Here is a 27,367-nt window from a genome sequence, read left to right on the forward strand (position 1 = left end):
AAGTTTCAATCGTTTATCATGCTTGAAAACTCATCAAGTGATCCACAGTGGAAAGAACCCCTTTACATGCACCAAGTGTAATAAAAGTTTCTCTTCTTCATCATACTTGAAAAAACATCAAATGATCCACAGTGGAAAGAAACCTTTTACATGTACTGAGTGTAATAAAAGTTTCACTTTTTTATCGAGTCTTAAATTGCACCAAAAACGTGCACAGTTGAAAAGCCACCAAGCATCCACAATGTCAAGAAACCTTTTCCATGTAAAGAGTGTGGTAAATGTTTCCCTGAGCCGTCACAGCTGAAGAGGCAACAAGTGATCCACAGTTTAAAGAAATCTTTTACATGCACTGAGTGTAATAAATATTTCAGTCGCTCAATATATCTGAAAATCCACCAAATAAACCACAGCAGAAAGACGCCTTTTACATCATTGCTGAACATGTACCAAATAATGCAGATTGGAAAGAAATCTTTTATATGCACTGAGGTTTCCCTTTTTAGGGATTACCTTAAATGTGTTTTCTGCAAATGCTATAAAGTCTCCAGTTACAATCACCTCCTTCTCTGTGGATCCTGCAATCATAATGTCATCGTCATAGTGGAGGACGCGGGTCTTCTCACTGTCCTGTCCCCCTTGGGTTGCTTCCACTAACCGATGACATCCAGTTGAAAACTATGTTTCAGAGGTTGAAGGAGATGTGTAAAAACAGACTGTCTGGAATTATGAGAGAATGCTGTAGTCGCTTCAGTTTGCTCAGAAATTTTAATTACAAAAAAAGTGAAATATCTATGAAAGTAAACACAGAATGTTCCGGTCTCAATTGTGACAATATATCTAGTGTTATCATTAGAAATGGAGCGCCCCATTTATCTTTCTAAAATTTATACCATCAACCTTGATTATGAGAAATACAAGAGAATTAAAAGGGACACCTCTTCCTTAATAACTCCTGCTTACTGGAGAATATTAATACTGTGCTGTATATATAGCTTTTCTTTCTGGCTTTAATGGAAAATCAATAGGTACCTGAAATTTTACTTCCCCAGCATCTTAAGGTGTCAGACTTGTGAGTTCTTGTACCAAGTAGAGTGCTGCTGAGCCCGGTACTCGGACCAGATTCTGCTTGGCGGCCGGACAACCCCGGTTTCACCTGCGCTGACCGCCGTTCCCCAGATGTTGAGCCCCCCCTAGGTGCAGGCGGCCTACAGGACTTACGAGACGGAGCTGGAAGCGGGGTGGTGAACCTATTGGCCAGGCAGGCAGCAGGTCAAGAGAGTAATCCAGGTACAGGCAAAGTCAGTAGGCAGGCAGCAGGCAAGAGAGTAATCATGTACAGGTAAAGTCAATAGGCAGGCAGCAGGTCAAGAGAGTAATCCAGGTACAGGCAAAGTCAGTAGGCAGGCAGCAGGCAAGAGAGTAATCATGTACAGGTAAAGTCAATAGGCAGGCAGCCGGTCAAGAGAGTAATCCAGGCACAGGTAAAGTCAATAGGCAGGCAGCTGGTCAAGATAGTAATCCAGGTACAGGTAAAGTCAATAGGCAGGCAGCAGTCAAGAGAGTAATCTAGGTACAGGCAAAGTCAGCAACGAAGGACAAAGTAGAGAAGAAGCAAACTACTGAGCAAGTAACACCTTACCAAAGTAGAAGCTGAAGTATGGAGTCCAGGAAGAGCTCAGCTGATAAAGTGCTGGTGTCTGACATCAGCAGGGACCAGCAGGGAGAAGGAGCACAGCCATAGGACAAGAGCAGGGGAAGGAGGAACCGGAAGACCAATAGGAGAGAAGCAAGGGAAGCCAGGCAGAGAGAGAGCAGACTCAGGTGCGTGGAAGCAAAGGAATCAAGGAGCCTGCAGCCAGAGAAGAACTACACACACATGGCTCAGGGCTGTGCGTGTCGACGGGACCTGCGCAGCCCCAGGACGCTGCTTGCGTTGAGGTAGGGGACATGACATAAGGTTAATTTCAGGCTTATTTTCGAAAGAGAAGGGCGCCCATCTTCCGAGAAATCGGGAGATGGGCATCCTTCTCTCAAGGTCACCCAAATCGGCATAATTGAAAGCCGATTTTGGGCGTCCTCAACTGCTTCCCGTCACAGGGACGACAGAAGTTCATGGGGACGTGTCGGCACTGTAGCGAAGGCGGGACTGGGGCATGATTAAGAGATGGGCGTCCTCGGCCGATAATGGAAAAAAGAAGGGTGTCCCTGACAAGCACTTGGCCGACTTTACTTGGTCCATATTTTCTTGCGACCAAGCCGTGAAAAGGTGCCCAAACTGACCAGATGACCACCGGAGGGAATCGGGGATGACCTCCCATTACTCCCCCAGTGGTCACCAACTCCCTCCCACCCTAAACAAAAAAAACTTTTAAAACATTTTTTGCCAGCCTCTATGCCAGCCTCAAATGTGATACCCAGCTCCTTGACAGCAGTATGCAGGTCCCTGGAGCAGTTTTAGTGGGTGCAGTGCACTTCAGCCAGGCGGACCCAGGCCCACCCCCCCCCCCCCCCACCTGTTACACTTGTGGTGGTAAATGTGAGCCCTCCAGAGCCCACTCGAAACCCACTGTACCCACATGTAGGTGCCCCCCTTCACCCCTTAGGACTATGATAGTGGTGTACAGTTGGAGGAGTTGGTTTGGGGGGCTCAGCACCCAAGGTAAGGGAGCTATGCACCTGGGAGCAATTTGTAAAGTCCACTGTAGTGCCCCCTAGGGTGCCCGGTTGGTGTCCTGGCATGTGAGGAGGACCAGTGCACTACGAATTCCTGCTCCTCCCACGACCAAAGGGCTTGGATTTGGTCATTTTTGAGATGGGCGTCCTCGGTTTCCATTATGGCTGAAAACCGGGGACGACCATCTCTAAGGTCGACCATCTCAACATTTAGGTCGACCATCTCTAAGGTCGACCTAAATGTTGAGATTTGGGCGTCCCCCACCATATTATCGAAACGAAAGATGGCCACCCATCTTGTTTTGATAATATGGGTTTCCCCGCCCCTTCGTGGAGCCGTCCCGCGAGGACGCCCTCATGAAAACTTGGGCACCCCGTTCGATTATGCCCCTCTTTGTCATCACTGTCATATTTTCTAAAGACTTTAATGCCATTTTGAAGTTATACTTTAAGAGTGTACTTTCTATGCATGTTTCAACTGCGCCATTACATAAGATCACTCCCACTGGCCACTTTAACACCGCAGGTATGGGAGAAACTGGTTATGATATTAGGGCTGGATGCACAATTAAGGGTTCCACTTAAATACTATCATGCTACTCTACGAGAGCAGCTGGGGGAGGTGGAATATGATAACTTAGCCAACAGTTGGAATAAAGAATCAGCAATGAGGCTCCAGAGAGTGTTTGTGCTTTTCGTGCTGCACCTCCAGAGTCTTTAATCACGGTCAGCACTACTTACACAATACAATCCTCTCAATCGATATCTTAAGAGCTGGACAGCGGATAAAACTTATTTAGACTGAAACAAAGAAAAAAAGACCAGAGAAGCGCTTCTCTGGGTTAACACTGGTTTATTTTTTTATCCAGAGATTTAGGATAAATAATAAGAAATAGTCATAGAAATAGTCTAGAATATGACAGAAATTAGAACATATATAGAAATGGAAATTACATTGGGAAGTGGGAGCAGGACATTCTTTCAAACTCCCTGGCTTGGGAGCCAAAAGAGATGTACACTGCCCAACCTCCTATCTGGCAGAGAGATATTATATAGGATTTCTTTTCCCTTTCAATACCAGAAGAGCACAAGAAGAGGGGAGGGTTTCTTCTTACCCCCTTAATTAGCATCTTACAGTCAGGCAGGATCTTCTGATAATAAAGAAATATATAGCATCTGTTTATATTTCCTTTTGAAGATGCATTTGGTCTGTTGTCCAAATGTTTTGGACCTCTTCTATTCATCTTTACAGCCTGCTTCCTTATAGAGCTGTTATAGAGGTGTTAGGTTTCTTTTGTCAATAGAACTATTGCTATTGACTCCAGGGATCAGGGAAATAGTGTTTGAATTGTTCTAGGCAGAGAAGGAAATAAGGTGTTACCTGGTTCATGGTTGTAAAAGGGTAATTCTCTCCTGGATAGTAGCCTTACTTCCAAGGGCATGGGAAAGAATTCTGTCTCCTGGCCATATTCAATGGGAGAGATTCTCCCCCTATTAGATTGTAAGCTCTTTGAGCAGGGACTGTCTTTCTTCTATGTTTGTGCAGCGCTGCGTATGCCTTGTAGCGCTATAGAAATGCTAAATAGTAGTAGTAGTAGTAGTACTTCTGCAATAATATTTTCTTATCCAGTCCTGACTACAGGATTTCTCTCTCTCTCTCCTCTGTCAGCCCTGCCCCCTACACCTGGAACTTCCTTTGATCTGCATCCTAAAAGTCTCTCAAAGGCTAATAAACACACTCATGTGAACAGCAAATGGATTGTCTTTCACTTGCTTGGTCAGAGGAAGATGGGGGGAAGAGGTGGGGGTACTTGCTCCACCTGGCCTGCTTAATATCATTGTAATTTACAGAAAAAAAGAGAAATTTCCACTTCTCATCGTCTGTACATTAATTCTTAGATATTAGATACTTAGCAGCACTGAAACTGCTTGGTTCAGGCCTTCATAAGTACAAAGTACACCTCCACCAACAAGAGACACACTGAAAATTTGTCTTTTGGGGGGACAGAGGCAAGTGGAAAATGTGACGTTGCAAGAGATACATTATAAATTTCTAATGCGGATGTATATATCCCCTCACAGAGCCTTTAGGGCATCCATGACGAAGGACGATGTAACATAGTAACATAGTAGATGATGGCAGAAAAAGACCTGCACGGTCCATCCAGTCTGCCCAACAAGATGAACTCATGTATACCTTACCTTGATTTGTACCTGTCTTTTTCAGGGCACAGACCGTATAAGTCTGCCCAGCACTATCCCCTCCTCCCAACCACCAGCCCCGCCTCCCACCACCGACTCTGGCACAGACCGTATAAGTCTGCCCAGCACTATTCCCCGCCTCCCAACCACCAGTCCCGCCTCCCACCAGTGGATCTGGCACAGACCGTATAAGTCTGCCCACCACTATCTTCGCCTCCCAACCACCAACCCCTCTTCCACCCACCGGCTCCACCACCCAATTTCGGCTAAGCTTCTGAGGATCCATTCCTTCTGCACAGGATTCCTTTATGTAAGGAGGGGTGACAAAAATTTCTTCAGGTATATTAGTGAAAGGAGAATGACTAAAAAGGGAATTGTGAGACTAAAAGATACTGCGAACCGCTATGTAGATAGTGATGAAGAAAAAGCAAATTTGCTAAATAGATACTTTTGTTCTGTTTTCACAGAAGAAAATCCTGGAGCAGGACCGCGATGGACTGGAAAAAGTACAAATGAAAATGGAGTGGATACAGCATCATTTACAGAAGAGCGTGTATGAACAACTTGTAAAGCTAAAGGTGGACAAAGCCATGGGACCGGACGAGATCCACCCCAGGATATTAAGGGAGCTCAGAGAGGTTCTGGCGGGTCCTCTTAAAGATTTGTTTAATAAATCCTTGGAGACGGGAGAGGTTCCGAGTGATTGGAGAATGGCGGAGGTGGTCCCTCTTCACAAAAGTGGTGATAGGGAAGTAGCTGGAAACTACAGGCCGGTAAGCCTCACTTCAGTTATTGGAAAAGTAATGGAAGCGATGCTGAAGGAAAGGATAGTGAATTTCCTGGAAACCAATAAGTTGCAAGATCCCAGACAACATGGTTTTACCAAAGGGAAATCGTGCCAAACGAATCTCATTGAGTTTTTTGATTGGGTGACAGGAGAATTGAATCAGGGACGAGCTATGGACGTAATCTACTTAGATTTCAGCAAAGCTTTTGACACGGTTCCCCACAGGAGGCTTTTAAATAAACTGGATGGGCTGAAGATAGGACCTAAAGTGGTGAACTGGATTAGGAACTGGTTGACGGACAGAAGCCAGAGGGTGGTGGTGAATGGAGTTAGCTCGGAGGAGGGAAAGGTGAGTAGTGGAGTGCCTCAAGGATCGGTGCTGGGGCCGATTCTGTTCAATATATTTGTGAGTGACCTTGCCGAAGGGTTAGAAGGTAAAGTTTGCCTATTTGCGGATGATACTAAGATCTGTAACAGAGTGGACACCCCGGAGGGAGTGGAAAACATGAAAAAAGATCTGAAGAAGCTAGAACAATGGTCTAAGGTCTGGCAATTAAAATTCAATGCCAAGAAATGCTAAGTGATGCACTTAGGGAATAGAAATCCACGGGAGACGTATGTGTTAGGTGGCGAGAGTCTGATAGGTACGGACGGGGAGAGGGATCTTGGGGTGATAGTATCTGAGAATTTGAAGGCGACGAAACAGTGTGACAAGGCGGTGGCTGTATCTAGAAGGTTGTTGGGCTGTATAGAGAGAGGTGTGACCAGCAGAAGAAAGGGAGTGTTGATGCCCCTGTATAAGTCGTTGGTGAGGCCCCACCTGGAGTATTGTGTTCAGTTTTGGAGGCCGTATCTTGCTAAGGATGTAAAAAGAATCGAAGCGGTGCAAAGAAAAGCTATGAGAAGGGTATGGGATTTGCATAACAAGACGTATGAGGAGAGACTTGCTGACCTGAACATGTATACCCTGGAGGAAAGGAGAAACAGGGGTGATATGATACAGACGTTCAAATATTTGAAAGGTATTAATCCGCAAACGAACCTTTTCCGGAGATACAAAGGCGGTAGAACGAGAGGACATGAAATGAGATTGAAGGGGGGCAGACCTTTCCCTCCTCCGAGCGAACTCCATTTACCACCACCCTCTGTCGTCTGTCTGTCAACCAGTTCCTAATCCAGTTCACCACTTCGGGACCTATCTTCAGCCCATCGAGTTTATTTAAGAGCCTCCTGTGGGGAACCGTGTCAAAAGCTTTGCTAAAATCTAAGTAGGTTATATCTATAGCATGTCGATGATTCAATTCTGCAGTTACCCAATCAAAGAATTCAATGAGATTCGTTTGGCACGATTTCCCTCTGGTAAAACCATGTTGTCTCGGATCTTGCAATTTATTGGTTTCCAGGAAATTCACTATCCTTTCCTTCAGCATCGCTTCCATTACTTTTCCAATAACCGAGGTGTGGCTTACTGGCCTGTAGTTTCCAGCTTCTTCCCTATCACCACTTTTGTGAAGAGGGACCACATCCGCTGTTCTCCAATCCCTCGGAACCTCTCCCGTCTCCAAGGATTTATTAAACAAATCTTTAAGAGGACCCGCCAAGTGTGTGTGCCAAGTGTGCATAGTCCCCAGCCTGTCTGGGCCACATGTTCTGGAACTGTCCGCAGATCCTTGGTTATCTTGTTGGGCAGACTGGATGGACCGTGCAGGTCTTTTTCTGCCGTCATCTACTATGTTACTATGTTACTTGCAAGCCACTTAGTAAGGGGAGGAGGGTTTTTGTCCCTCCAGTGTTGTAAGATTGCCTTTTTCACCAGCACTAAGGCTAATAGGACAAACCGACATTGGTACATGTTCAACCCCTGTGCACACAAATCTGAATCTGATCCCAGTAGTAATCTCTCTATATAAAAAGCAACACCAACGTTCTATGAAGCCTCCAGCCGGAAGTGTGAAGGGGGCGAGATATCCGGTTTCCCTATGAGTGTCTGCCCCGCCCTCTCTGTAACACAGTCAGTGAAGGAAAACAGCAGAGCACCCGAAATCAAATCGCTGGCTCTGTAACAGTGAAGGACTCAGAGGGGGGAGGGGAGAGAGGCCAGAGGGCAGGGACACACACACTCCCACATGCACACAGAAGAAAACATTGCTAGCCCCCGTTTCATTTGCATCAGAAACGGGGCTTTTTTACTATCTCTCTATACAAAAAGCAACACCAACGTTCTATGAAGCCTCCAGCCGGAAGTGTGAAGGGGGCGAGATATCCGTTTTCCCTATGAGTGTCTGCCCCGCCCTCTCTGTAACACAGTCAGTGAAGGAAAACAGCAGAGCACCCGAAATCAAATCGCTGGCTCTGTAACAGTGAAGGACTCAGAGGGGGGAGGGGAGAGAGGCCAGAGGGCAGGGACACACACACTCCCACATGCACACAGAAGAAAACATTGCTAGCCCCCGTTTCATTTGCATCAGAAACGGGGCTTTTTTTACTAGTATTCTATAATTCCATTCTATGGGCTGCTCTACCACCTCCTCCAAATGCGTCATCACACCTCTCCAGAACCCCCGCAGTGTCCCACACTCCACAAAGTGATGCACCAGTGTACCCTTTTGGTTTGCACACTTCTCGCATTCCTCTGATTCCCATAATCCCATTACTTTGCCCCTACTCCACGTAATATACGCCTGGTGCAGAATTTTAAATTGAGTTTCATGACAACTCACATTCGGCGTTATTTTATAAGCTAGTTCAAAACATTGCTGTATTTCCTGGCTCGAGACCTCCGTTCCTACTATGTTACTCCACTGTCCTGCCATAGCCTCCAAAAATTGTGCGGCCCACCAAATTTTTCCCAAGTAATAACATTTGGATAGCTTGTTACTCCCAACCGGTACCTGTTTAAACACTACATCTAGCGTGGTGAAAAGGGGAAGCGTACCATCTTTGCTTCTCAACGACAGTACATAATGTCTGATTTGTAGATAGGAGAAAAACAATTTTTGTGGGATATGCCAGCGTTCCTGGCATTCTGCAAAAGATAGCATCTGGTTTCCCCCCACTACCACCACCTGCCCCACGTACCTAAATCCTCTCCTTGCCCATTCCTTAATATGTGTATTCCCCTCCCCTGCTGGAAATCCCGGGTTATCCTGAAATTCCATAAATGGTGAGGGACCTGCTGTATCTCCTATCCTACGGCGCCACCACTCGCACGCCAACCTCAACGGTTTCAAGAGAGGGGTGAGCCATGCTTGAGAACTCCTAACTTGCAAGGCATTGAGCACCATACAGGACCGGGTGTCACCCTCCCATACCTCCCGTAGAGCAAAAACATAGTGGCCCGTGTGTGACTCATGTATTCACCGTAAGAGCGCCGCAACATTATAGAGCCTGAGATATGGCAAATTAGCTCCCCCTTCGCTGCGTGCCCTTATTAGCTTGTTATAGCTTACCCTAGCTCTCTTACCTCCCCATATAAAGGATAGTATGGCTCCCCTATATACCCCCTCATCCTTACTATGCACCCACAAGGGCATCATTTGCAGAGCATACAAGAATTTTTGGGAAGATCACCATCTTGACAAGTGCAATCCGGCCCATCAATGAAATTGGCAATTCTTTCCACTGCCCACATAAGCGTTTGATCGCCTCCAGCTTGTCCCTGACATTCTTTTTATACATAACCTGAAAATCTAGGTGCAGAAACACTCCCAGATATTTCATAGGGCCTTGCCTCCAGGCCAGCGGGAAGTCTGGGCAACTCTTACTTGCACAGTTACTAGATAACGCCATTGCCTCTGATTTATCAAAGTTAATTCTGAGGCCTGAAAAACTACCAAACTGCTGGATGATATCAATCAAAAGAATAGTCCCCTTAGTTGCCTCTCCAAGGAATATTAACATATCGTCTGCGAAAAGATTGATTTTGTATTCTGTTTTCCCCATCTTGATTCCCTGCAATTCCCTTGTCTGCCTAATTTTGCTCGCTAATGGTTCCAGAGCCAATACAAAAAGCATAGGTGATAACGGGCACCCTTGACGCGTGCCCCTCTGTAGCGCGAATGAGGGAGTCAGTCCATTATTAATCAGAAGTTGCGCTGTGGGGTTCTTATATAAAGCCCTTACTCCCTGTAAAAATTCTCCATATATGCCAAACTGCGGCAGAATCCAGAAGAGATAGTCCCAGAGAATTTTGTCAAACGCTTTTTCTGCATCTAGACTGACAATTAAGTTATCACCCGGTTGGTTTCCCTTTGCCTGAATAGCGCTTAGGGCTCTGAGTATGTTGGTAGAGGCATATCTTCCCGGCACGAAACCAGTTTGATCTGGATGTACCAAAACTGGGAGCACCTTTCCCAAGCGGGCTGCCATAATGCTAGCAAATAATTTTATATCTTGATTCAGGAGAGCTATGGGCCTATACGATCCCAGAAGCTCTCCATCCCGGCCCAGTTTAGGTAGTACTATTATGGATGCATGAGTTAATGTTCCGGTGTTATGCCCCTCTCTGCACAGTGCATCACATACTTCGCTAAGAGGCTACCAACCACCCTCCCAGAGTCTTGTAAAATTCGGGGCCTAGGCCGTCAGGCCCCGGGGCCTTTGCTAGCTTGAGCTTCTTTATTGCTGCTTGGAGTTTGGGTTCCGTAACACCTCCATTCAGGGCTGCTCTCTGCTCCTGTGTCAGGGAAGGCAGCCTAATGCTCTAAAAAAAACAACTCCCGCTGGTTCCTGTCGCAAGCCCCCTTATAGGGATTTGTAGAAATCCACAAACACCTCTTGTATCTCCTCAGACTTATTTACCACCTGCCCCGTTGAGGTTTTGATACGGGTTATCAGGTGCTTTGCCGCTCTACTACGCACCATGGCCGCCAATAGGCTACCCATTTTGTTTCCCCACCTGTGGAGCTTATATTTGTATACCTGTATATCCCGCACCCCCCTGTTGTTCAAGATGCCATTAATCTTGCTTTTCAGCTCCTGAAATGTTTTCTGAAGGTCCACATCTCCCCGCATCATCTTAGCCCTAGTATCCTGTAGCAACCTCAGGTGCTCTAACAATTCTCCATCCCTCTTTTTCATAGTTCTCGCCGCATATTCTATCATTTTACCTCGCAACACTACTTTTCCCGCTTCCCAGAGCATTATTGGGTTATCTACAGACGACACATCATCGGCTAAATAATGCTCCCATTCTTGCTGAAGGAACTCCCTAAAGTCTGCTTCCTGATATAAAGTAGGATTCATTCTCCAGCCTGCTTTTCCTTTGCTCCCACTTAAATTGCATTCTATGATCCGAGACTACTTCCGCCTCGATTTCCGCTGCCCGGCTCATCGAGAAGATGTTCTGTGAAATTAAAATGTAGTCTAACCTTGCCTTGCATTTGTGCACATGAGAGTAGAAAGTATACTCCCTTTCGTCCGGGTGTAGAGGCCTCCAAATGTCCACTAGGCCTAGATCATGTTGTAATAATCCTATTCCTCTTGCCTCTTGCCCCTTAGGTCTTGGTTTAGATGGAGTGCAGTCTACTAGCGGGTCCGCAGTTATATTAAAATCTCCCCCCACTATCAGTTTGTATTCTGTCAGTGGGGCCAGAGCCGCAACCAGCTGTAAGTAAAATTTGTGAGAGTAGATATTCGGTGCATAGACCGAACACAACGCTACCTTCTCCCCCTGTAGTGTACCTGCCCATATTACAAATCGGCCCTCAGAGTCTTTGTGACATGTGCTATCAAGACCCTTCTTCAGAAGTATCGCTACACCTCGCTGTCTGCCATTAAAGGATGAGAAAGCCAGTTCTCCCACCCAGCCCTGTCTTAGCTTAAGATGCTCTGATGATGTCAAATGTGTTTCTTACATTAATAACACACCCACTTTTAACTGTTTACTATACTGCAATACCTTTTTTCGTTTTATGGGAGAATGTAGTCCGTCTACATTCAGAGGAGCTACACGCAGACTACCCATTCCCCCACACCACCGCCATGCTTATATAATATTTCAAGATCAAAATAGCCCAACAGGGTGACATCCCAGCTGTGTCCCCCCCATGGTGGGAACTCCTCATGTCTCCCCCAAATTTGTTTTGCACCCTTTCTGGTATGACAAAGCCTCACGTTCTGCCGCCTCAGGATCCTCTCCTCCCCTTTATTTCCTGTGTTCTGCTCCGCTTTCCTCTTGTTCCCTTCCCCCCAGCTCTCCGCCCCTCTCCCCCTCCGCCCCCTTATCTCCTCTCTCCCGTTCTCCCACTTCTCCCCCCTCCCCCCGACCTTTCCCTCTTCCCTCCCTCATTCATACTCTCATTCACTCTTGCTTGCTGCCCGTTGGTCCCCCATACGCTTCTCCATCACAACCAGACCCCCCTTCCCCTGTTCCTGCCCTCTTCTTCTTTGATTGAGGCTCCTCCTCCCTCAACCATCCCCCAAAATGCCTGGCCCTGCCTCCCCCCCCCCCCCCCCCCGCCTCGTCCCCTATCCAAGAATAGCACATGAAAATGTAACTTGTATTTAACTTCCAAGTAACTTGTATGTGAAATAAAGAAATAAACTCCCCTCTTTTCTCAGGTTATTATAACTCCCAGCTGCCCCAAACCATTTAACTGTAAAACTTTAAACTATGCAGGCATATATTTTACCACATTTCACTCTCGCTCAGGTAAGTCCATCTGTCCTTAAATTAGCTGGTCGCCGTCAAGTCCATACAAATCATATCATTGCTCTCTTCACATTTCCCTGGAGAAATAAACAGGGGCCTGCTCTGCTCTCTGCTTTATAAAGCCGCACCTCGTCCATCTTGAAGACACACACAATTTCTCACTTATGCTGAGCGGCTTCCTTATTGTGACACTTTGCGCCTTCTGTACATTAATCACTTGTTGTTTATCTCCAAGGTTAAGTGTTCCTTCGATACTCTTGTCACCTCATCCAGACCCGATCAGCCAGCTATTGAAACCCTTTTAATTTACGGTATTTAACCTGCACGAGCTGCCAGGGTGCAGCATCACCCAATTCCTTTGTGCTTCAACGTTTACCTCCTCTCCGTCACAGTGCTCTGGGCCATTCATAACTTTTCCATGAATTCCTGCAGCTCCTCCACCTTTGTCAAAGTTATGGTTTGATTGTTATGTGTGATCCGCACTTTTGCAGGATATTGAAGCGCAGACTTGATGTGTTTCTCAAACAGCCTGGTGCAGAACGGTGTGAGCAGCCGTCGTTTCTCCATGACTTTCAAAGAGAAGTCCTGGAACAGCAGAATCCGTTTTTTCTTTGTTATCCACCTTTCTTAGTTTTTTGTATTGCTGCAGTATTTTTGCCTTAACGGCATGGTTCAAATAGCGGGCAATGACTACCCTTGGCTTTTTGGCATTGTCTCTCCTCTGCCCGATGCGATGGATTCTTTCCACCTGTCCCTGTGCTAAGGCTGGATCCAAGCCAAGCTGCCTCGGGATTTCTCTCTCTGCCATTTCTTTTAATTCTACCTCAGTGGCCGATTCAGGGACCCCCACAAATCTGATATTCCATATCATCAAGCTGATCAATCCATAGACTGGTGGGTTGTGTCCATCTACCAGCAGGTGGAGATAGAGAGCAAACTTTTGCCTCCCTATATGTGGTCATGTGCTGCCGGAAACTCCCCAGTATGTTCTCTATCTCAGCAGGTGGTGGTCACACACAGCAGCAGCTCTGGCTAGGTCTCCAAGCCTAATTCTTAGGTTTTGTTGAGGCCTGGGGTTGAGGGCTCTTTTGAGCAAGTGCAAACCTGGTGGTGCCAGGTCCCTCCTTTTCTCCCCCCTCCCGCTGGCTCCGTTAAAAAAAAAAAAAAAAAAAAAAAATTATTTTTAAACGTCTTTAAAGGCGTTTAATTCGACGTTTCTTAAACGTTCATTGCAGCTACTCACTGGGACACCAGTTCGTTACAGCTCGGAGCGGCAAGCAGGTAATTTTACCTTTTTATAGCGGGCAGGGGGTTCCCCGATTCTTCTCCTCGTGGCAATGGCGCAAAGGGTCGCTCCCCGGATCGCTGGAGCGCTTCTAGAGGGGATGCGGGGGTTTTACAACCTGATTCGCCCTTGATGGGTGATAGTTTAGTGACCGATGAATGTCCCGGTCGTTCCTCCGGCGTGGCGGTTTTTTCCCGCCATAAACGCCCATCCCCCGCTCCTCGCCTCCGCCATCTTGGCCGGCCACGCGGCTCGGACGGCTTCTTCGGGGCCGCCCTTGAGGTTGGAGACATTAATGCCATGAACGCCCTTAATTTGGGCGACGGCACAAAAGCGGCTAAAGTTAAGCGCCGTTCTTCCCGCGCGGCTCCTTCACGGAGTTTCGCGCCGGACGCCATTTTGGATGCGCAGCATGTCTCTCCCCCGCTATTGCGAGCGCCGGTTGAGAGTGCGTCTAGGGCTGTTGCCCAGGCTGCGGAAGTGCACAGTCTGGGGGGTTTCTCCCCCGAGTTTGTTTTGCTGCTGCATCAGGCTTTCCTCATGCAAAACGCTGCCCCTGCTCCCTCTTCGGATAAAGAGGTTGAGGTTCCCAGAGGTAAACGCCCTCGGGTTGATTTCCAGGCCTTGGAGGACTTTTGTCTCCTCCGATGTAGATGAGGGCAGCGTGTCTGAGGTCTCCCAACGATCCTTTGCGGATTCCTTGGAGGAGATAGATCCCCGCTCGGATGGAGCGGATGACCCCTCTGCAGCGCGGCTTTTTAGCCCAGAGGATTTGCCCAACCTGTTGTTACAGGCCATGGACACTTTGAAGATTTCCTCTCCGGAGGACGTCTCTCCCTCAGCCCCTGTTGGCTCTGCCATTATGCTGGGGACGAAGCGCCCGCCTAGAACCTTCCACGTGCATGATGCCATGCACACCTTAATTGCGGCTCAATGGGATGTCCCGGAAACGAGCCTTAAAGTGGCTAGGGCTATGTCCCGCCTCTATCCTTTGGCTGTGAGTGAACGTGAGGCCTATCTGTGGCCTACCGTGGATTCTTTAATCACTGCGGTGACTAAGAAAACGGCGTTGCCGGTGGAAGGTGGCACGGCCCTAAAGGACGCCCAAGACAGAAGATTGGAGGCGGCCTTAAGGTCGTCCTTTGAGGCAGCTGCTTTAAGTTTGCAGGCCTCAGTTTGCGGCTCCTATGTGGCCAGGGCGTGCCGGACTATGGTGCAGCGGGCTTCCCCCTCGGTTCATTCCTTGAGGGCTGATTGGCCGGCCCTGGAATCGGGCTTAGCCTATTTGGCAGACTTGCTGTATGATGTCTGGAGAGCCTCAGCTAAAGGCATGGCTCAGACAGTCTCTGCGCGGCGGTGGCTTTGGCTGAAACATTGGTCTGCTGACCACGCCTCTAAATCCCGCCTGGCTAGATTGCCTTTTAAAGGCAAGCTGCTCTTTGGGGTCGAGCTGGACAAAATCGTGACCGATCTCGGCACGTCTAAGGGCAAGAAATTACCAGAGGTCAGGGATCGGGTTAGTACTCGTCCCGATACCTCCAGAGGACGGTTGCAGGAAGCCCATCGGTACCGCCCGGGCAAGTCGGGTTCCTCTGCCCCCTCTTCCTTCAAGAGGAATTTCTCCCCCAAGCAGCATTCCTTTCGCAGAGACCGCCGTCCCGGAGGTGCTCCCTCCGGTCCTCCCCCAGGGTCTCGTACCCAATGACGGGGCCTTGGTCCACACCCCAGTGCAGATTGGAGGACGGCTGTCCTCGTTTCTGGGCGAGTGGACCACTATAACTTCAGACGCGTGGGTGCTGGAAGTCATCAGAGACGGCTACAAGCTAGAGTTCTGCCAACCCTTAAGAGACGGGTTTGTACTCTCTCCCTGCAAGTCTCCGGTCAAGCTGTGGTAGTGCAGCAGACCTTGGACAACCTGATCCGCCTGGGTGCGGTCGTTCCGGTGCCAAAAAAATCAGATTGGCAAGGGACGTTACTCCATTTACTTTGTGGTTCCAAAGAAAGGAGGTTCTGTCCGGCCTATCCTCGACCTCAAAGGGGTCAATCGGGCCTGGAAAGTGAGGCACTTTCGCATGGAGACTCTCCGCTCTGTTATAGCGGCAGTGAAGGCAGGAGAGTTCTTGGCTTCCTTGGACATCAAGGAAGCGTACCTGCATATTCCCATCTGGCCTCCTCTCCAACGCTTTCTGCGTTTTACAGTCCTGAGACGACACTTCCAGTTCAGAGCCCTCCCTTTCGGGTTGGCTACTGCTCCGCGGACCTTTTCCAAAGTAATGGGGTCATAGCGGCCTTCCTGCTAAAGGAAGGAGTACAAGTCCATCCTTATCTGGACGACTGGTTGATCCGAGCCCCCTCTTATGCAGAGTGCGGCAAAGCTATGGACCGGGTAGTTGCTCTTTTGAGCTCCCTGGGATGGATCATCAACTGGAAGAAGAGCCAGCTGCGCCCGACTCAGTCCCTGGTGTATCTGGGAGTTCGATTCGACACCCAAGTGGGCAGAGTGTTCCTGCCAGACAATCGGATTGTCAAGCTTCAGGCTCAGGTGGACTAGTTCCTAGTAGCCTCTCCTATTCGGGCTTGGGACTACGTGCAGCTGTTGGGCTCTATGACGGCCACGATGGAAGTAGTGCCCTGGGCCAGGGCTCATATGAGAGCACTACAGCTATCTCTGCTGCTGCGCTGGACTCCGATGTCGGAGGATTATGCTGTGCGCCTTCCCGTGGACCCAGCAGTGCGCAAGGCGCTGAGCTGGTGGACGCAGACAGACAAGTTGTCTGCAGGATTGCCTCTGGTGACCCCGGAGTGGATTGTCGTCACGACAGACGCCTCTTGGATGGGCTGGGGAGCCCACTGCTTGGGAAGGACAGCGCAGGGGCTCTAGTCTCCTGCAGAGGCAAGTGGTCTATCAACCTCTTGGAACTCAGAGCCATTCGGTTGGTGTTATTGGAGTTCATCCCGGTACTGGTGTTGAAGCCTGTACGGGTCCTGTCGGACAATGCCACGGCTGTGGCCTATATCAACCGCCAGGGAGGTACCAAGAGCGCCCCTCTAGCCAGGAGGCTATGAGTCTTTGCCAGTGGGCGGAAGCGAACCTGGAGCAGCTTTCAGCGGCCCACATTGCCGGAGTCATGAATGTCAAGGCGGGCTTTATCAGTCGCCATACCTTGGAGCCCGGAGAGTGGCAACTATCTGCTCAGGCGTTCTTGGACATCACGAAGCGCTGGGGCCAGCCGAGCCTAGATCTGATGGCGTCATCGGCCAATGGCCAAGTGCCGCGCTTTTTCAGCAGAGGACGGGACCCTCGATCCCTGGGAGTAGATGCTCTTCTCCAACAGTGGCCGACACAAGAGCTCCTCTATGTGTTCCCGCCCTGGCCCATGTTGGGCAGGGTGCTAGACCGGGTGGCAAAGCATCCCGGCAGGGTAATCCTGGTGGGTCCGGATTGGCCCAGACGTCCCTGGTATGCGGACTTGTTCAGGCTCTCAGTCGACGATCCTCTGCGGCTGTCAGTGGAGCAGGGCCTGTTACCTCAGGGTCCCGTGGTGATGGAGTATCCCTCTCCCTTTGGTCTTACGGCCTGGCTATTGAGCGGCAGCGTCTGAGGAAGAAGGGCTTCTCAGACAGGGTCATTGCCACTATGCTGAGAGCGAGGAAGCGCTCTACTTCTACTGCTTACGCCAGGGTTTGGCGTATCTTTGCAGCATGGTGTGAAGCAGGCTCACTTTCTCCCTTCACTGCTCCAATTTCTTCAGTGTTGGCGTTCCTGCAAGAAGGTCTGGAGAAAGGCCTGTCGCTCAGTTCCCTTAAAGTCCAGGTAGCGGCTCTGGCTTGCTTCAGGGGCCGCCTGAAGGGTGCTTCCCTGGCTTCGCAGCCAGATGTGGTGCGCTTTCTCAAGGGAGTTAATCACCTGCGCCCTCCTCTGCACTCAGTGGTGCCTGCGTGGAATCTCAGCCTGGTGCTAAGAGCATTGCAGAAACCGCCTTTGGAACCCTTGTCGAGGGCATCTCTGAAAGACCTGGCGTTGAAAGCAGTCTTTTTGGTGGCTATCACTTCAGCCAGAAGAGTTTCCGAGCTCCAGGCGCTCTCATGTCGAGAGCCTTTTCTGCAGTTCACTGAGGCAGGAGTGACTATTCGCACAGTGCCTGCCTTCCTGCCCAAGATTGTTTCTCGCTTCCATGTAAATCAGCAGCTCTGTCTCCCTTCCTTTCGTAGGGAGGACTACCCAGAGGAGTACTCCGCTCTTGAATATCTGGATGTGAGACGAGTCATCATCAGATACTTGGAAGTGACCAATGATTTCCGGAAATCGGATCATCTGTTTGTCCTGTTTGCAGGTCCTCGTAAGGGTCTGCAGGCTGCTAAGCCTACAGTGGCAAGATGGGTCAAGGAAGCCATTGCAGCGGCTTATGTGGCCGCGGGGAAGGTGCCGCCTATCCAGCTGAAGGCTCACTCCACGAGAGCTCAGGCGGCCTCGATGACAGAGGCCGGATCCGTCTCCTTGGAAGAGATATGCAAGGCGGCAACGTGGGCTTCGGCTCATACATTCTCCAAGCATTACCGTTTGACTGTGGCTGCACGGGCGGAGGCCCGGTTTGGAGCTTCAGTGTTGAGGTCAGGGATTTCTATGTCCCGCCCTGGGTGAGTACTGCTTCGGTACATCCCACCAGTCTATGGATTGATCAGCTTGATGATATGGAAGGTAAAATTATGTATAATCATACCTGATAATTTTCTTTCCATTAATCATAGCTGATCAATCCATAGCCCCTCCCAGATATCTGTACTGTTTATATTCTGGTTGAATTTTAGGTTCAAGTTTAGCCTTCAGTTACTTCAGGAGGACTTCGTGTTCAAGTTCTTCTTTCACTTGGATTCTTCAAGAGTTGAGACGAGTTTGTGTTACAGTGAGCTGCTGCATTCCTCTCCCCTCCGTTTTACGGGGCTGGATTGAGACATAAATTCTGCCGGCACTCCCTCCCGCTTCGTGCGGCTGTAGGGCAGCTTTGTACCCCTCCCGCTTCGGCGGTGTTAGGGTCAGTCAGCTCCTCCCGCGGTTGCGGTTGCAGGATAAGCCAGATCCCCCCGCATCGGCGGGTGTGGTGTCCCTCCCCCGCTCCGCGGGGATGAGCTGGACGGATTCCCCTCCCCCACTTGTGTGGGGATGAGCTGGGTTAATTCCCCTCCCCCGTTTCGGCGGTGGTGAGCTGGGCAGAGTGTCCCTTCGTGGGTGTAATTCTCTAAGTGCTGAGTCCTGCGGATGGAGCTTTGATATCGACATACTGAGGAGTTTCCGGCAGCACATGACCACATATAGGGAGGCAAAAGTTTGCTCTCTATCTCCACCTGCTGGTAGATGGACACAACCCACCAGTCTATGGATTGATCAGCTATAATTAATGGAAAGAAAATTATCAGGTATGATTATACATAATTTTACCTTATTCCGTCGGCCCCTTGTCCTGGTCTTCTATCCATTCAAGCAGATTACGTACTTGTACCTCCAGTTCTCCGATGCGTCCCGTCGCTGCCACCAGTTTGATCTTCTTGCGAGGAGATTCGGTCCTCTGCTTGCTGTATGCGGGCCGCATGGCTGGCCATGCCCTCTTTAATATCGTCCATACCCGCATGCAGCTTGGCGAGTTTGTCATCAAATAGTTGGGACATATTCTTTAGAGAAACTTGTACCATCTCTTCTTGTGTCGACAACAGATTCGGGTTTTGAAGCTGTGCTGTTGGCGGGGTATTCAGGGCTTGCGAAGCCATTTTGTTTTTCGCCGCGCTGCTTTTTTCCTTTCACGATCGCAGCACTTTCTCTGGCATTCCGCACCTTTTTGCCCACAAAATCTGCTCGGTCTGCTTCTTCCCGCTTTTGGATCGCCTTTCAAGTTTAATGAGAGGAAGCTTCTAGTGCATCAATGTCTTTAAACCTGGGTATTGAGTCGAGGAGTAGGGAGCCGAGCCAGCAGGCGTCCGCTCAGATCTTGCTCATCACGTGACCCCCAAAACGGTCAATTCTAGTGGACAAGAAATCGATTCTTCAGCAGTGGATAACTGCAGAATCCCCATCGTTGCAACAATGGCGATCTCACATGATTACTCTCTTCGCCTAGGGGGGACCAGTTCTGTCAAGCCTGGTCTCCCTTCTGGGACTCACTGACGGTAGTAGCGCGCAGCAGAATTTTGAATGCCTAAGGTAGACATTGTCAAAACAATGTATACAGTAGAGGATATCAAAAAGTACAGTATGTTACAGCAAGTTATAACAGGTAAGTCTCATATGTGCTCAACGGCTGGTGTCACTTCACTCCCTCGGTGAACCTCTTGCCGCATACATATTATAATCATCGACTTTTACCCCCAACCTACCAATACTTAAATTTTTCACTCTTTATTCTTAACATTATATAAAAGTTAAGGCAGTGTGTTACTTATCTTGTCTTATTTTCAAACAGGTGTGCTCACAAACCCCGACAGGTAGCCTGTTTCGCAATACTTGCTTTGTCAAGGGGGAGCCCTTCACCACATGTTTGATCGTAACACCTCTGGTTTTCTAGACATTGTGGCAGGGGGTGGGGGGGAGGGGGATAGGGTTATGACACGTTGTTATAGGCTAGATTACCTCCTCGATGTGCAACTTCAGGAACCATTTTTGCTCATATTAATATTGTGGATGGGTGGTTGAGAGGACTGTTGTTGGGGGCAGAGATTTGTTTAATGGAGAGGCCCCCGGTTTTAGAGGCAGAGGTCACTGTCCATATCTTGTCTAATTACATGAATAAGGTGAAGTAGGTAGATAATGAGGGGTATTAGAGGAGGGAATAAGAGGGGTTAAATAAAAACACAATTTGGAGAATTGCATTGTTGTCGTACTGTATACACAGAGACGTATGCATTGTCAATCTGGTGCCTGCATTGTACTGTTTAATGTTTGGGGTTTTTTTTCACCAATAAAAACCTTTAAACAATACTTTAAGAACGTTAACCAAACATTTTGTGGTCAAAAATTAAGGATATTCCCAGATGTCACTAGATCTACTGAAGACAAACGGAAATGTTTCTTACATATGAGAGATGAAACAAAATTGTTGGGGGCTACTTTCTTTTTATCTTACCCTTGTAAATGCATAGTTAAATATTTGGGAATCAAATATGTTTCTTTTTGTACCTGATCAGCTTAGGGCTTTCATAGACGAGAGGGTATCAGGGAATTAACAACTGTTAAATAGGCTGTATGATTTAACTTAGAGCGGGGCCTTTCCTTGTTTATTGTATTTCACTTTGATTTCCTTAAATGTTTTGGTCACTCCCCAAGTTTGTGGTCTAAGAAAGGGTTAAATACGAAACAAAAATGAAGTCAAAAAGTTTTTTTTTCCTTTTTTTCTTTGTATGTGAAGACATATTGAATTTGTATTACTTCCCTGTGTTGCATGTAACAAGTTATTACTTGTGTAATATAAGTAAAGCAATAAAAATTACATTTAAACAAACGTTTAGACACCCAGTCTTCCAGACTCATAAGGTCCTCTTGTAATTTTTCACAATCCTCCCGCGATTTAACGACTTTCAATGACACACTGATTACAATCCTATATAATAATTCTCACCACCAACGTTCTAAAGTAGCTGCCTGTGTCCATGGCTCCTGCAGTTGCTGAGCTAGGCTCCATAGCCAGGATGATGTCACTTACCGCGTGTTTCCCTACTCCTCCCCCTGCCTGGGAATCAGCTGTGAGTGCCTGCAACAGGACAAGCGAAGCACTCCTACTATTTAACATTTAGCCCCCCCCCCCCCCCCCCCCCCCCGGGCACATCAACCCTCTTGCCACCAGCAGCTGCCAATGGTAACGCTGTCCGGCCGCTGCTGCTTCTCCTGTTGAGCAGCAGCGGCTGCTACAAAAAGAAAAAAACCCATAAATGTTTTTAAACCTGAAGCGCGGAACGGCAGACAGCCATCAGGCATTGGCTGTCAGCTCTGCAGCCGCTCCTCCTCTCGCCTCCACGTCACTGCCCCTGGAGTAAGACCCCGGAGGAGCGCTGCGACGTGAGAGGGGAGAGGTGGAGCGGCTGCAGAGCCGACAGCCAATGCCTGATGGCTGTCTGGCTTGCCGCGCTTCAGGTTTAAAAACATTTATGGGTTTTTTTCTTTTTGTAGTGGCTGCTGCTGCTGAACAGGAGAAGCAGCAGCGGCCGGACAGCGTTACCATTGGCAGCTGCAGGTGGTGAGGGGGTTGATGTGCTTTGGAGGGGAGGGGCTTGGGTGATGCGCCGAGGGGGGGGAGGGGAGGGTCGCTGGACATGGGTGGCTGCAAGGGGGCAGGGGGAGAGGAGGGTCTGCTGGATATGGATGGCTGGAGGGGGGCAGTGGAGAGGGAGGTGGGGAGGGGGTCCTGAGACCAGATGGGTGGCTGCAGGGGGGGGCAGGGAAGAGAGGAGGGTGGCTGCAGGGGGGGCAGGGGGAGAGGAGGGTTGCTGGACATGGGTGGCTGCAGGGGGGGCAGGGAGAGAGGAGGGTCGCTAGACATGGGTGGCTGCAGGGGGAGGAGGGTCGCTGCACATGGGTGGCAGCAGGGGTGAGGGGGGTCCTGAGACCAGTCACTCACTCACTCTCGGTCTCTCACATACACTCTCTGTCTATCACACTCTGTCTCTCTGCCACACACACAGTCTCTATCTCTGTCTCTCTCTCACACACAAAGACACTGTCTCTCACACAAACACACACACACTCCGTCTCTCTCTCTCTCATTCTCTCTCTGACACACACACTCCATCTCTCACACACTCTCAAACATACACTCCGAGGAAAACCTTGCTAGTGCTGTTTCATTTCTGACAGAAATGGGCCTTTTTTACTAGTTTTTAATAAATGACTATTCTACTTATGAAAAGTTATTCCATTATTACCGTATTTTTCGGACTATAAGATGCACCGGACCATAAGACACACCTAGGTTTTAGAGGAGGGAAATAGGAAAAAAAATTTGCTTTTTCCCTCCTCTAAAACCTAGGTGCTCTGGTGCGTCTTGTCCGAATCCCTCCCTCCAAGTTCGGGATCGCCCTCAGGGTTACCTCCTCCCCCCTCCCCGGCCGTGTCACCACCTCTCCCCTTACTCACGCGATATTCCCTGGTGGTCTAGTGACGTTGGGGCAGGAAAGAGCCCCCTCTTTCCTGCCCAGCGCGCTGCTCTCCATCCTCCTGTATGCATTGCTGCCTGACGGTCTCAGCGAGATTCAAAATGGCCGCCGAGAATTGAAGTCTCGGCGGCCATTTTGAATCTCGCCGAGACCGTCAGGCTGCATACAGGAGGATGGAGAGCAGCACCCCGACGTCACTAGCTCACCAGGGAAGATCGCGTGAGTAAGGGGAGAAGTGGTGACAGGGCCGGGGGGAGGGCGATCCCGAACTCGGGGGGAGGGAGGGCGGGCGGCCTGCCTGCCAGCCAGCCAGCCAAATCTCTACCTTCGGACTATAAGACGCACCCCCCCATTTTCCTCCCAAATTTGGGGGGAAAAAAGTGCGTCTTATAGTCCGAAAAATACGGTATACTTCTGTGTACATCTGTTTGCTGCCCAAGCCAGCATGTTTGAAAATATAAGAGAGATTAAATACAAATGGTACCAACAATAAAGAGCCACAACGTGGATGCAGCAGCTCATGGGTTTGCTTTGTTTTGAGAGTACTAGATAGGGTTACCATATGTCCGGATTTCCCCGGACATGTCCTCTTTTTGAGGGCATGTCCGGGGCGTCCTGCGGATTTTGCCCGCACCCACGTTTGTCCGGATTTCTGGACAAGTGTGGGCAGGCGCGTGCGTGCGGTGGGCGTGAGGGCGGGCGATCGGCGCCGTGGGTCTGGTGACCTGGTCTCCCGTCCCCTCCCCTTCCTTACCATGTTCCCTGGTGGTCTAGTGACGTCTTCGGGGCAGGAAAGAGCCCCCTCTTTCCTGCCCGGAGCGCTGCCTCCTCTGTCTATCATCCTTCTCGGTCTGGCTGGGGATTCAAAATGGCCGCTGAGAGTTGAACTCTCGCGAGGCCGCTTCAACTCTCGGTGGCCATTTTGAATCCCCAGCCATACCGAGGAGGATGCAGCAGGCAAGGGCAGGCAGCGCTCCGGGCAGGAAAGAGGGGGCTCTTTCCTGCCCCGAAGAGAAGACGCTACTGGACCACCAGGGCTAGATAGTAAGTGAGGGGGGGGGGTATGTGATGGGGGGGAGGGGACTATGTGACGGGGGCAGGGAATAGGGGCGGAACCCGGACCTGAAGGGGGCGTGGCAGGGCCGGGGTATGAGGGGGGCGGGGTAGGGGGCGTGACATGTGTCCTCTTTTTCAGAGGACACAAAATGGTAACCCTAGTAATAGAGATGACGGCTACACGGGGGAGTGGAAACAGAGGTTAACCAAATTGTCTTCCTTGCTTACAGTGGACTAGATAGGCTCAGCTCATTTCCATTCCTGTCTATATAACCCCCTTGGGTCAAACAATGATGAGCATTGCATCCAAAACCTCCTTGATTCCATCCCTTCTCCCCAAGCCTCATTTTCATACTGCAGCAAGGAGGATTATTAAACCTCCTTTGTCCAGCAGAGCAGCCTCTCTTTCTGGTGCTCCAATAGTCTGTCAGTGAGTTTCAAGCCTCATTTTCATGCGCCAGTAACCTTTCTCAGTGCAAGGAGGTCAGATAAAACAGGAGATACCAAGTGACGTCACTGGCTTCAGCAAGCAGACTCTGAAAATGGACTAGACAGGCGGCTCACTCACTTCGTCTCCTGTTTTAGCCAACCTCCTTGTCTCGGTGCATTCCAAGCCTCGTTTTCATGAGCCAGTAGACTTCAGTTCACTCTGACGGTCCAATAGCCTTTCTCACTGTGCTCCAAGCCTCTCTCTGATGGTCCAATAGCCTTTCTCATTGTGTTCCAAGCCTCACTCTGACGGTCCAATAGCGTTTCTCACTGTGCTCCAAGCCTCTCTCTGACGGTCCAATAGCCTTTCTCATCGTGTTCCAAGCCTCTGGTTTTCACCATTTGTTCCTCTTCCTGTATCTGTTTCCGAGGCTTTTTGGAGTCTGCAGAGATTCAAAGACCGTAAGGAAAGCTGAATTTCTTTCTGTCTAGTTTGTGTTGTGCACAAGTGTCATTGGCTTTAGTGTTGTATGTGGTGCTGGTGGACAGATTGTCTGAGAGCCACTATTTGCAAAGGAGAAAAGCCCCCACTCACTCCCCAAAAGAGCTGCACCTGGGCCATAAGTAGTGGGTCTCCATTGCATAGTGCAGTGGCTCCTAATCATAGTAAACATAGTAGATGACGGCAGAAAAAGACCTGCACGGTCCATCTAGTCTGCCCAACAAGATAAACTCATATGTGCTACTTTTTGTGTATACCTTACCTTGATTTGTATCTGCCATTTTCAGGACACAGACCGTAGACGTCTTGCCCAGAACTAGCCCCACCACCCAAACACCAGCCCCACCTCCCAATCTCAGCTAAGCTTCTGAGGATCCATTCCTTCTGAACAGGATTCCTTTATGTTTATCCCACGCATGTTTGAATTCCGTTTTCATCTCCACCACCTCCCACGGGAGGGCATTCCAAATCTCTACCACTCTCTCCGTGAAAAAATACTGACATTTTTTTGAGTCTGCCCCCTTCACTCTCATATCACGTCCTCTCGTTCTACCGCCTTCCCATCTCTGGAAAAGGTTCGTTTGCGGATTAATACCTTTCAAATATTTGAACGTCTGTATCATATCACCCCTGTTTCTCCTTTCCTCCAGGGTATACATGTTCAGGGCAGCAAGTCTCTCCTCATACGTCTTGTAACGCAAATCCCACACCATTCTTGTAGCTTTTCTTTGCACCGCTTCCATTTTTTTTACATTCTTAGCAAGGTACGGCTTCCAGAACTGAACACAATACTCCAGGTGGGGCCTCACCAACGACTTATACAGGGGCATCAACACTTCCTTTCTTCTGCTGGTCACACCTCTCTCTATACAGCCTAGCAACCTTCTGGCTACGGCCACCGCCTTGTCACACTGTTTCGTCACCTTCAGACCCTCAGAAACTATCACCTCAAGATCCCTTTCCCCGTCCGTAACTATCAGACTCTCCCCGCCTAACACATACTTCTCCCGTGGATTTCTACTCCCTAAGTGCATCACTTTGCATTTCTTCGCATTGAATTTTAATTGCCAAACCTTAGACCATTCTTCTAGCTTCTGCAGATCCTTTTTCATGTTTTCCACTCCCTCCCCGGTGTCCACTCTGTTGCAAATCTTAGTATCATCCGCAAAAAGGCAAACTTTACCTTCTAACACTTCGGCAATGTCACTCACAAATATATTGAACAGAATCGGCCCCAGCCCCGATCCCTGAGGCACTCCACTACTCACCTTCCCTTCCTCCGAGCGAATTTCATTAACTACCACCCTCTGGTTTCTGTCCGTCAACCAGTTCCTAATCCAGTTCACCACTTCAGGTCCTATCTTCAGCCTGACCAGTTTATTCAAGAGCTTCCTGTGGGGAACCGTGTCAAAAGCTTTGCTGAAATCTAAGTAGATTATGTCCATAGCATGTCCTTGATTCAATTCTCCAGTCACCCAGTCAAAGAATTCAATGAGATTCGTTTGACACGATTTCCCTTTGGTAAAACCATGTTGTTTCGGATCTCATTTCATGTCCTCTAGTTCTACTGCCTTCCCATCTCCAGAAAAGGTTTGTTTGCGGATTAATACCTTTCAAATAATCTCCGAATTGAGGGGCTAGCCGAAGACCAGGGTGAGCGGGACCTGAGTGGTTACCTAGAGTCATGGCTTGCCAAAGAACTCAAGCTGCTGGACACGCTGGGCATGCTTAGAATCGAGCGGGCGCATCGTCTGGGCCTCAGGCAGACGACCGATGGACGACCAAGGGTGATTATATGCCGTGTATTTAACTTTGCTCATAAGACTGCCATTTTACAGGCGTTGAGAAGTGGAAAAGAGCTGCATAGCAGCAATCATAGAGTCCTATGCTTCCAGGATTACTCGGCTGCCGTAGCAGCACAGAGTAAAAAATTCTCACCCATGTGCTCTGAATTAGTGCAACGTAAAATCAAATTTGCACTCCTATACCCAGTGAAGCTGCGATTAAATCATCAATCGGGCACTAAGATTTTTAATACAGTGGAGGATGCCGCTGATTAGAGGGTCACGGAGTTGGAGCTCCAGAGACCCCAGCTGGCTTCCATGACCGGCCGTCCCACTGCCCGTCCCGCTTACAGCGGGTAATGATCAAAGAGGGACACCCCAAGGGATTCCAGCGTGAATCGAGTCGGCGCTGGGAACCGGTTTTAATCCCTTCACCTCACCTGCCTCGTCGCAGCGGCCCTGACCTCATGGTCGCAGCGACCCTGACCGAATCCGACACCCACCAGCACCCTGAACGGAAGAACTCACCTGGAAGAGGCGAGTAACCCTAGCAAGGGTCGTTTCGAGGTTCCCAGCAGGCCTACGGTCGTGATCAGAACCGTCCGACTGCCCATTCCGCATTCAGCGAGCACTGATCAACGTGGCCAGCTCCGGATATCCCGTGGGCTCCCAGCATGAACGAGCCGGTACTGCGAGCCGGTCGCGACCCCTTCATCTCACCTGCCTCGTGGCCGCAACGGCCCTAGCAGGACCCGATGCCCACCAACACCCTGAACCGAAGAGACAAGTGGCCCAAACAAGGACCTATTCAAGGTCCTCCCTGGACGAATTGGCCGGGAGGTCGACATCCCAATCTGCCTTG

General features: G+C 49.4%; 1 protein-coding gene across 1 annotated transcript in view; it reads left to right on the forward strand.

The window, feature by feature from the left end:
* LOC115460651 (oocyte zinc finger protein XlCOF6-like) overlaps window positions 1-27,367 on the forward strand; it is a 493,082-nt gene that overhangs the window by 391,546 nt on the left and 74,169 nt on the right. The gene's annotated exons all lie outside the window — the stretch shown is intronic.

The sequence above is a fragment of the Microcaecilia unicolor genome, chromosome 1, assembly GCF_901765095.1.
Source record: "Microcaecilia unicolor chromosome 1, aMicUni1.1, whole genome shotgun sequence".
NCBI classification, from domain to species: Eukaryota; Metazoa; Chordata; class Amphibia; order Gymnophiona; family Siphonopidae; genus Microcaecilia; species Microcaecilia unicolor.